Source organism: Mytilus edulis, chromosome 13 (genome assembly GCF_963676685.1).
Source record: "Mytilus edulis chromosome 13, xbMytEdul2.2, whole genome shotgun sequence".
Taxonomy (NCBI): Eukaryota; Metazoa; Mollusca; class Bivalvia; order Mytilida; family Mytilidae; genus Mytilus; species Mytilus edulis.
The window spans coordinates 55766749-55779685 of NC_092356.1; positions in this window are offsets into that span (position 1 = coordinate 55766749).

Genomic DNA, 12937 nt, shown 5'->3' on the forward strand with positions numbered 1-12937 from the left:
ATCCGGGACCCGAAGGAGAAAAGGGGGAGGTAACCACTAAACAGCCCTCAACGGCCACCGTGAAATAGCTTCACTAGCATAACAACTTATTTAGTTCCTTTTTGTAAATATATATAGTAATTAAATTTGAAGAAGAAAAAAACCAGACGGGAATTGTAGGTGAGCATGGAAGGAAAAAAGGGGTTGGGAGGGGTCCCGTGATCCATCAATGAAATCCCGAGTCCCGAATTTAAAAAAAAATTCATGACATGCCGAAATTCGAAAAAAGAAATTAACGGATCCCGAAAGAATCAATCCCGACGTCCCGGAAAAGGTCCCCCAAGCATGTGAATAGGGGGAGGGGGAATCAAGAGACATATATATACATGTACTGTATGTCTCTGGGAGTCTGAAAGTAAAAGGCAAAAAATACCTAAAAAATGAAAACGAAACATTCGGAATTAATAATATTATTTGCAATGTTTTTTTTATCCGTTTAAACATTGACATGAAACATGCCCTGCACTTGTAATACGTTAGATAAGGGACAGTAGTGTGAGGTCGATTGGCGAAAACAAAATTAAGTTGTAAAAAAATTCCTTTGATTAAGTTGTAAAAAAATACCATTGATTTTTTTCGAAAATGTTACCGTGCCATGATTTGTAAATTTCGTATTGATCTGCAAATAATTGTTACATGTATATCGAGGTTGATCGTTTTCCAAGAAATTTGTAAAACTATAAGTAATCCTCTTAAAACTAGCTGTGAAGAAAATGAGGAATTACTCTTACTTCATTTAAAAAGTTCAATCTTGGGGAATTGTACTCTTTCGGATGAGGGTCTTGATTGCACGCGGGGTCTTGTATTTTTTTTTCTTTATAATTTTTAGTCATTTTTCTTTATTCATTATTTATAATGTTCTTTATATTTTAAAAATCACTACATTACTCTCTAATCTTGATAAATCCTTTTCCCGATTCAATGCATTTCCTCCCTTTATTCTACACTCTTTGTCCATTCATGATTCTATGTTCTGCATACCCCATGCAAACCCTCTATTATTTTGTATACAAAAAAAAACCAACATTTGTCTTCAAATAATGAGCAAAATGGTTACCCTTTGTACTTATTTATGCAGTCTAATGCACTGAGTCACTTTGGAAAATCCTCGTACGAGTTAAGATAATGGAATACTTTTTTAGCTCACCTGGCCCATAGGTCAATTTCTATCTGCCTTGAATTTTTCAGATGAATCGGACAATCTGTTGTTGGGTTGCTGCCCTTCAATTGGTAATTTTGATGAAATTTTGCCGTTTTTGGTTATTATCTTGAATATTATTAAAGATAGAAATAAACTGTAAACAGCAAGAATGTTCAGCAAAGTAAGATCTACAAATGGTCAAATGACCTCTTTAGGAGTTATTGCCCTTGATAGTAAATTTTCAATAATTTTTCATAAATTTTTGTAATCTTTTACAAAAATTTCTCCTCTGAAACTACTGAGACAAATTTAACCAAACTTGCCCACAATCATTATTAAGGTATCTTGTTTAAAAAATGTGTTAAGTGCCCCGGCCAACCAACCAAGATGGCAGTCATGGTTAAAAATAGAACATAGAGGTAAGATGTAGATTTTGGCCTATAACTCTGAAACCAAAGCATTTAGAGAAAATCTGACATGGGTTAAATTCTTAATCAGATCAAAATCTATCTGCCCTCAAATTTTCAGATGAATCGGACAACAAGTTGTTTGGTTGCTACCCCTGAATTGGTAATTTTTAGAAAATTTTACAGCTTTTGGTTATTATCTTCAATATTGTTATAGATAAAGATAAACTGTAAACACTTAAGGAGTTATTGCCTTTTATAGTCAATTTTAATCAATTTTCATAAATTTTGTAAATTTAAAATAAAAAAAAAATACAAATTATCTTCCTCTGTAACTATTGGGCCAAGTTCATTATAGATCGAGATAATTGAAAGCAGCAAGAATGTTCAGTAAAGTAAGATCTACAAACACATCACCATCACCAAAACACAATTTTGTCATTAATATTCATCCACAAGATGAAATGTTGCATTTTGTGATTAATCTTTTAACATTGCGTTCCATTAGATAAAAAATGGACATGCAAACTCTTAATTCAAATAATCAAAACCCCTTTGGTGTACGCTAAAAATTATCTAACAAAAGAAAAAATATAAAAAGAAATTAAAAAAATAACCTGCCAGATGGTCTCCGACCTTGACGTGGTTGGTAGGCTTTATACAAACAGGAGGCCCTCTTTATAGTTGATGCAACAAAGACGTTTACTTTTGACACCATTGTATTTAGATATTAATATAACCAGGAAGATTTGGACTATTGGGACTTAGAAATAAATCAAATTCAGACAATATATTTTAAGTGCTATAGTGACAATTTATCAACCCGTTTATCTAACCTTTTACATTTCTTTGTGTCTAATTAATTATATTGTTAAATATATGTTTGTCGTGATGGAAATCACTCTGACCATGACAGGTCAAGTTAATCCGTTGGACACTAATCCTTTTCTATAGTTACTGTTTTTATATATGCTTTTGTATGTTATTGTGTGGTCAGTTTAGGTCTTAGGTCTGGTACTGTCCGGACCTTGCTAATAAAGTTTAAAATATTGGTATTCCGTCTTTGAATTACTATAACACGGAAAACTCCCGGTTATATTTATATCACTTTAAAAATTTATACTTTTATCTTTAAACACAAAGCATTATTATGCATGCTAGAACCAATATTGCAATATAAAACAGTATTTTTATGTCCAATTCTTTCGTATTTATTCATATCTTGCCAAAAGATTCGTATTCTCATATCAGAGTCAGAAACGTCAAAATGACGTCAATTACCACTCTTGCATAATTATGTTATTATACAGCTACATGCAGTTTTATCGTAAAACAGCTGTTATATTTATTTAAGTAAGACATCTTGTTCTCATGCAGTGGCGGATCCAGGGATAAAAGTATAAATTTTTAAAGTGATATAAATATAACCGGGAGTTTTCCGTGTTCTAGTAATTCAAAGACGGAATACCAAGACTTTAAACTTTATTAGCAAGGTCCGGACAGTACCAGACTTACTGCTCCTTTTTTGAAAACGACAACACTAAATGAGACTTGTCATCGGATTGGTACTTATGTTAAGCAATACGTCTGGTGCAATGTGGATTTCTTGGGTTTCGTGTTGCTAAGTTTTAAGTTGCTATAACGTATCATGTAGACTCTGTTTGTCTTTTCGTCGTTTTTCGTTTTTCTTCATGGCTGCGTTGGTTTTGTACGGAGCCCCGCTAGGGACATACAAAGAAAAAAATACTGTATTGTGCGCACACCATATTAAATATATTGTACACACAACATATAAAATATATTGTGCACACAACATGATATATTGCGCGCACAGTTTAAACATATTGTGCGCACAATTCAAATATATTGTGCGCACAAAATGAGTAAACAAGTTTCCACTTGACCTAGCCCTCATTTCATTGAGCATTGAACAAACCGATATATATATATCAAACAGAAGATAGGGTGTGATTGTCGATGAGCCAAAGAACACCGAATTAACAACTATAATAGGTCACCATACGGCCTCCACAAATGAGCAAAGTCGGTTAAGAGTTCTGTTCAATGTGTTGATCATTTGTACATATCATGCACGACTCTAAATAGAATTTAGTTACTTACATATATTTCCAAATTAGGATTCTGTTATCCCAAATTATTGTATTGTATGTCTCTTATGTTAACATACAAAGAAGGCTATGTAAGTGTTTTTGTGCTCATATGAAGTAATCGAAGAGTCAATACTATCTTTTGATTGTAAGAAGCTTCTGTCCAAGTTTAATAAAAATCCAGGCCACCGTTTCACAAAGCCTTCTTAACTTACGTACGCCGGTAGGAAATAAGATGTGTAAACAATGATCAATACCTTAGATTTGCATTAAGTAAGTTGCTTGCATATACAAATAAACAAACGAAGAAAGACTTTAAGTGTAGTTCTATAATATTGAAGATTCTTCTTCTTCTTCTAACATTTGAGGCACCTTGACCAAGAATAAAGAACGCTGCAGCCATGTTAGATGGATTAAATATTTTCGAAGAAAAACTACGATGGAGTTACGACTGGGTATAGCTGTAGTAAGTTACTCCAGGATTTACGCATTATTTACGATCATCTTAACTTACGACGGCTTTGTGAAACGGCTGTAAATCCTACGATTTATTTACGATGGACTTACGATGACACGTAGACTTACGAAGGCTTTGTGAAACGGTGGCCAGGATAGTTTATGAATCTAATAAATGTTTTAAAAACTGTATGTATTAATGTTAAATGGAAAAAAAACTAAGTCCATTTATAAGTAAAATACGGAAAACATCACTGACAAAATTTTAACAAAATTAACTTCTGGATACTATCTTATGATCATAAGCAAGCTTCTGTCCAAGTTTGGTACAAATCCAGAAAAGTCGGTCAAGATAGTTATTAAAATTTCAAAAACTTTAACCACAGAGTGAATATTTGTGGACGCCACCGACGACGACGACGACAACGACGCCGACGGAATGTAGGATCGCTATGTCTCGCTTTTTCGACAAAAGTCGAAGGCTCGACAAAAATGAGAAACGAGAAACACTTATGAAACCACATCAACAAACGACAAGTACTGAACCTCGACCCTCAGATTACAGCTAGTAATGACATTTTAAGTTTGTTTGTCTTTTTATTGGTTGTAAACGTGTAGACACGATAGTAATGTCCATTATTGGTAAAAGTTTACTTTGTAAAGATTCAGGGAACTATGCAATTCATTTCACTCCAAAAAAATTAAGATAACAAATTCTTATATTTACATTTCAGATCAACTTTAGAATCACATATTTTTTGGTGAAATTTTAACTCAATGCTATCAGTTTTGCAAGACTAGAGTTCCTGTTATATTGATAAGTCATCATAAAAAAAGTCATATGAAATTAGTTTCTTGCAATTTTAATGTTTTTGAAATTATTGACCCAATTATTGACCCAATTGATGCATTATATACATGTACACCTGCATGTACTAAATTAAGTTTTAAGCAGGTTACTTATATGCCCCCCCCCCCTTTTTAGCTCACCGGGGCCCGAAGGGGCTCATGTGAGCTTATGCCATCACTTGGCGTCCGTCGTCGTTCGTCGTCTATCGTCTGTCGTCGTAAACTATTTCAAAAATCTTCTCCTCTGAAACTGCTGGGTCAAATACCTTCAAACTTTAACTAAATGTTCTTTATGATATCTAGTTTATAAATTGTGTCCGAAGTTTTGATCCATCGAAAAACATGGCCACCATGGCTACTGAAAAATAGAACATAGGGGTCAAATGCAGTTTTTGGCTCATATCTCAAAAACTAAACCATTTAGCGCAAATCTGATATGGAGTAGAACTGTTCAATTGGTCAAGATCTATCTGCCCTTAAATTTTCAGACGAATCGAACAACCCATTGTTGGGTTGCTGCTATAGATTGGTTTTAAGGAAATTTTGCAGTTTTTGTTATTATCTTGAATATTATTATAGATAGATATAAACTGTAAACAGCAATAATGTTCAGCAAAGTAAGATCTACAAAAAAGTTAATTGTCAATTGACCCTTTAAGGAGTAAATACTCTTTATAAACAATTTAATTTTTTCACAATTTGTTCATCAAGTTTGCTTACATTTAAAAATCTTCTCTTGAGAGCCTCTTGTTTTTTTTTTTATAGCAGAATAAATAAGCCGCTATTGTAAAAAATCCTGATGACATCGAAAGAAGCTACCATTTGATTTTTATGGTGGTGGTTTGGAAAGGGGTGAATTTTATATAATAAAAAAAACACAGGATGAGAAATTATGGGGTTAAAAGCAAGATGACATATGTGTTAAAAAATTAAAGGATAAACTAATAAAAAAAGGCAGGACCAAATAGAGTGAAAAATAAAAAGGCAGGACAGATATAAAACTAAAACAATGAAGGACATTTTTTTTCCATCCTACCCCCCCTCCCCCCCCCCCCCCCCAATATAAATCAAATGTTTGCTTCCTTTTTCATACATGATGTTTAATCCAGACTGAATAATAGCAATCATACCGGTTATAAGAATAAGATACTGTTGCATGGCTACCAAAATGTAGAAAATTACTAAATTTTCAACACAAAACAAAATCTAGCAAACTGAGACTGACAAAATGTAGTTGAAATTTTACTTCAAAATGTTGTATGTGAACATAATAATGACTATTTTTGAATGACTATGAAATAAACACTTATTCACAGAGATAATAAAAGAAGTGTACATTTTTTTTATTATTCCCAAAGCCAAATTTCTAAACAGCAATTTTCAAGTTTACATTCAACCTTATGGCAGTAAACTTTAAAAACAATTCAGATTAACAGTTTTGTCACATCATTGTCTTGATATTCAAATGTTTTCATTGGTTTTGATGAATGATATTTTGAAATAGAGATTTTTTTTTCGGCGAAGTAACAGTTTAATTGAGTGAAAAAATAGTTTTAGCATAAGAAGAATATTATTTGACTGTGTCAAGGATTTGTATAGTCTTACTATACAAATCCTTGACTGTGTTAAGAAAAGTTTCGTTTTCTTGAAATAATTTGTTTGTATTTTTAATTGTTGATCATCATCCATCATGTATACAGTTCTAGACGTGTTACAGATATGGATCCAGAAGATCAGAGAAAATTTGGTAAATAATATAATGTTAATTACAAAAGAGAAGATTTGTTTCGAAAAGATTGGTTTTTTGACTATTTATCTAGTCTGTTGGCATACCGTCCCTGTCAGTAATTTCATCATGATCTGATCACTTGGCGTCAGTTATCATCATGGTCAAAAGTTTCCTCTCAAACCTCTGGACTAATTAAGACAAAACTGACCAGAACAATCTTAAGGGTATCTAGTATAAATTGCATTAAGTTTTACCCTTGTCTGTCTGGAACGTCTGTCAGTCCTTCCATATGTATGTCACAAAGTTGGTTTCCATTCTCTAACTTAAGTTTGACTCAACCATATTTTATTCATTCATTATACAGAATACTTATTAGCCCTACACACTGTGACAAATCAAGTTTGAAATTTGGTGCAATTCTTTAACCCTACTAAATTTATGCCCCTTTACAAATGGAAAAAGTGCTGGAATTTTTGGTTCGTTTCTCTGCTTTTAGTTTGTCTCCATCAACCAAATGTTATGAAAATTAGACACAATGTTTATAACAATTAAAATACAGATCAAGTTTGAATGCCACTTTACAAAAGAAACAAATCCTGAATTTTTGGTTCAAACCCGGACTTAAGTTTTTCCAAACCAAATGTTCTGAAACTTATACACAATACTTTAATAGTGCAAAAATGAGATCAGTAACAAATTTAATAGCATCACTTTTACCAGTCTTCAGTTATGTCTCCATCAACTTTGTTTTAGATTTATGAGTTTGACTGTCCCTTTGGTATCTTCAACTTGGTATCTTTCGTCCCTCTTTTATGTCCCTTTATTACTTTTTATGATATATGCAAGTGATTGTTTATGTGAACAGAAGCAAATGAGGAAGATCAACAAGAAACAACTATATCAGTCTCTGTAAGAAATTTATCAAGCAATTTAGAAAAAAATCAAAACTATAGACGAAAAAACCAACAAGCTATTAACTGACCTAACCGACCTATTGTGTGATCGTCAATTCCCCTTTTTCTATTTTTAGATATGATTTGTAACTATAGTTGTCCGGTCACTTTTTCGCGGGGATCGTTTTTCTCGTGCTTGAGACTCAATGTCCAACTTGGATATTTAAACTTCGCCTGGGCAGTATTTCTTTCTAGATTTCTTTAGATACGGGAAAACTTTCGTACTGGTAAGTTGCACCTCAAATTTCATTTTATTTTGTATTTCGATGTTTGACTTGAGTAGATTTTATTTTATGACCCCTTCTGTGGCCATTTTTGTACGAACTTTTCAAACTTCAATTGTACCAAAACTACAGTTATAATGAATATATATAGTCCATTTTGTACATATACCAAGGGGAAACTTGATGCAAAGCATTATAATTTTTTATTGTTTCATTGCATTTAATAGAAAAAGAGTACTTTGTGGCAAATAAACCAATATTTTTATAGAAAATCCATAGCCTTTCATACTGAGATTTTTGTTATAAAATTCCAAACCTAGATAACTCACTTGCTTTTCTATGATATGCTAGTGTTTATTTTTTACAAAACGTTCTAACCAACCTGTAAATTCGAAAAATACCTCGTGCTGAGTCACAGAAGTCGAGCGCCCACTAAAAGGTGTACTTGATTTGGTCAATATTTTTATTTATTTTAGCCAATAACTACATTTATAAACTTGTTTTAAGGAAATCAATGCTAGTACTGGATGCAATAATCCTATATCTATCAGTCATCAAATTGCCAAATGTGTGAGTACAAGGATAAAGGCTGTGGATTTTCTACAAAATATCCTTGTACCCTCATATTTGAATTGTTTTCAGACAGTCTGCAGTTAAAGTTTCATAAACTTTCTTAGATTTTTACCAGACTTGGACAAAAGCTTTTCACAATCAAAAGATATTATCAACAGGAATGATTTTGTTGATTTTTTCATAATTTTTGTTGAGCCTGTGATTAACAGCAAAAGTAGGCGAGGAGACACTGGGTTCCGTGGAACTTTTAGAAATTTTTAGGTTTCTTATACCTGTCATTTATTGAATTTATTGTTTCGTTGAAATGTCAGTATACGGACCCAAGTCCTGGAGCAAAAGCACCGACCGAACCCTCTCTACCCGTAACATAAACGGCTGAGCTAGCTGCATTGGTCCCTGCCCAGGTACACGAAAACCTGTTTAAGTTGCACTTTTATATTATACTTTGATAACTATTTACACAACTTGGTCGATGCCACTGGTGGTGGACGTTTCGTCCCTGAGAGTATCACCAGCCCAGTAGTCAGTACTTCGGTGTTGACATGAATATCAATTATATGCATGGTCACTTTCATAAATTTTCTGTTACAAAACTTTGATTTTTTTTCGAGCATGCGACTTTGGTCGCAGAAAGCTTGACATAGGGATAGTGATCAGGCAACCGCGTTAGCTTACTTCTTTTAAAAAAGCTTTATATTCTAGAACGTGGAAGACCTGGATGCCTCAAACTTTGTAAATGGATGCCTCATGTTACGAAGATTACGCCAATCACATGTCCAATGTCCTTGACCTCATTTTCATGGTTCAATGACTACTTGAAAAAAAAGTTAAGATTTTTTGTATATGTTAAATTCTTCCTTATTATAAGTAATATGATAACTTTATTTGGTATGTGCGAACCTTGCAAGGTCCTGATGACCGTCAGACAGTTTTCACTTGACCTCGACCTCATTTCATGGATCAGTTAACAAGGTCAAGTTTTGGTGGTAAAGTCCCTATCTCAGATACCGTAAGCAATAGTAGTATACATGTATTTGGTGCATGGAAGGATTGTAAGGTGTACATGTCCAACTGGCAGTTGTCATCTGAACTTGACCTCATTTTGATGGTTCAGTGGTTATAGTTAAGTTTTTATGTTTTGGTTTGTTTTTCTTATACTAACTGTATACAAAAGGTCTACTATATTTGGTGTATGGAATGATGGAAGGTGTACATGTCTAGCTTGGAGTTGTCTGCATCTGACCTTGACCTCATGATCATTGTACAGTGGTCAAAGTTGAGTTTTTTTAATTTTGGTCTTTTTTTCTAATACTATATGCTATTGATCATCTATATCGAAATATTTAATCATTTATATGTCAGTTGCAGAGTTTTAATTTGACCTTGGTCTCATTTTCACGGTTCAATGCTCAGTGTTAAGTTTTTTTGTTTTGGTCTCTTTTTCTTAAACCATAAGCAGTAGGTCAACTTTATTTGTTGTATGGAATTCTAAGGATTGTTAGCTTTTCATGTCTGCCTGGCATTGTTCATCTGACCTTGACCTCATTTTCATCGTTCATTGGTCAGTGTTCAATTTTCATGGTTATTGTTAAGTTTATTTGACAGTTGTAATAACGCTTTGATTTATAGGTCAGGACTATCAACATAATATCAATGATAATTAAAGAAAGCGAGACATTTCAGTTTGTGCACTTTTGTTATGCTGACATCATCTGTTTGTGTTCAAATCATCTATGTTTGTGCTGACGTCATCTTATTTTGTGCAAGCATCATCATTTATGTGCTGACATCATCTAGGTTTGTGCTGACATCATTTTTTGAAAATAATGTTTGCAAATTAATACAGAATATACCGGTAAATTGTTTCATAAAAAAATTAATTCCTAAGAAAATAAACATTTTCTATCTTACTGGTTGAAAACATTTAATATTTTTAATACATATAGTTATGAGGAAATATAAAAATCTAAAAATTACTCTGAAGCTATTAATACCTTCATTTCTTGCTAATGATATTGCATATGTTTTTTTATAACTCAATGGATAGTTTTCATTATAAAACTTATGTACATATACTTTTTTCTGAAGAAAATTCTTTAATTTGGTCATATTTAGAAGAAGTTTACTTTATTTTAATTAATTCCCTGACATATTTTCCGTATGCAAAGTGATCTCAGTGTGAACCATCTTGTAAAAATGCTGTGATCGCAATTTGCATGGATGTCCTTAAAATAAACTATTACTTATCTGATTTTACATGTTAAACACATTCTCAATATCCATGCTTTTTCGTTGATTGTTGACAAACAGGTGACAATTGTTAAACTTCGGCTTCAAAACACGAACTTTAATTACCTGCGATATTTGCACAACACTGACCGATTGAAAAAAAAAAATGACAATTATAAAACATTTATGCGAAAAATCGTGCACAGAAGACTAAGTTTATGATGTTTGTATGCATTGGTTCAAGAATTGGAATAGCATTACTTTTCACTGGTCACTCATATCATATGACTTTAATAATTTAACTATAATAACTTTCTTAAACTTAATATTTGTTTCAAACTTGGACAGAAGCTTGTGTATGATCATAAGATAGTAACCAGAAGTAAGTTTGTTAAAAGTTTTTTTCCATATTAATATTTTAATTATAAATGACTGTTTTTCTGGCAGGAAACAATACATTCACTCTGTGGTTAAATTTTTAAATTTTTAATATTTAATTACTTTCTTGAACTATCCTGGATTTGTACCAAACTATGATATAAACTTGTTTATGATCAAAAGCTAATATCTAGATGGAAATTTTAAAACATTTTGTACCTGTATATATAATCTGTCTTTTACTTATAAATGGACTAATTAGTTTTTCTTCAAGTTAACTTACATTATTACAGTCTGAAGTGAAAGTTTTTAAAACATAAATAAGATTAATAAACTATCCTGGATTTTTACCATAATTAGACAGAGGCTTCTTACAATCAAAAGTATCAAGAGAAATAGTTTTATTGATTTTTTTCTCATTTTTGTTGAGCCTGCGATTAACAGCAAAAGTAGGCCATACACTGGGTTCTGTGGAACCCTTACACATTTTTTTATGACATAGAATCTACTGCAAAGTAATCTAGACACTACATTATAAAACTAAGGAGATAATGTTATAATTGCCATTGTCAGAAACAACTATTCGCCAAGTTCAAACAAGGTGGATGTAAGCAATTGCAGCAACTGTACAGCTTTCAAAAATGTGAAAACCCACACCGTATTATAGTCCGCTTTTCTTTCAAAAATATGTAAATCCACCATAGTTTTCTCCTGACCGCATACTTTCATACCTAAATAAATATTCTAAACTGTATTTTCTTTTCAAACAGAAAGTTGAATTAAAGATGTCATTAGAGCAAGAGAAAGCTCAGTACATGAAGGAGTTCCAACAACAGACAGAAATGGTCCTCACTGAACATTGAAGAGAAATAGATACAATGAAAGAACAAAATAGAAATCAAGTTGCAGACATAGAATGTAGATTCAAAGAAAAACAAGATAAAGACTCAAAGGTACCAAATTTCTTGTTGTTGTTATAAGATCTGATTTTTACTGACTGTTTTTCAAGCCCCTGCTGTATCCATCTGTCTCATTTTCATTTCCAAAGTTCAGTTTGCTTCATCCAAATTATATAAAAATCACACACAATGCTTAGAACCAAAGTTCACAGACAGAGTTCCAATGTTGTCAGAGTCATTGACTGTTCTCAAGTTATGTCCTTTTATAACTAAGAAAATAACAAACCTTGAGTTGGGACATTTGTCTCCTGAGACAGAAAAAGTTCACAAGTTCAACAACCACATTGAACAATGGGAGATAACTCTAATACAGTCAGGGGTACTACTTGTACAAGTGTATTTTATTTACTTGAAGAAGTAAAAAAAAATATACACATATAAGTAAATAAATAATGTTTGAATAATCTCCCCTTAATTTTCTAAAAAATTTACTTGTATAAGTAAGTTTTTCTTACAATCCCACAAAAATCCTCAAGTTTTGAGATGTAAAATCATGCCTTTAATGATTTTTCCCAGGTTTGCTCAAATTTTTTCATTAAAGTTCAATGTTTCATCTCATTAATTCATCAAAGAAACTGATTGAGCAAAGATCTTGTATATTTGCGCAAGGCAATCAAAAATTGCTCCTTTGGGGCTTGTAAATGAGCAGTGTTATGAAGATAACAGACAAATGGGATTTTCATTGTCCATGAAATTACACTTAAGTGATTAGTAAAGACATCTGTAAAGAGTAAACAATTTAAAATTCTATTAGAGCAAAGAAATCTGAAGAAATCAAGAAAAGAAGAAAGGATGATTTTTTTACTTATACAAGTAAAAAATTCTGAATGCCTAAGGGACATAACTAAGCCAATTTTTTTTTTACCTATACAAGTAAATAAAATTCACTTGT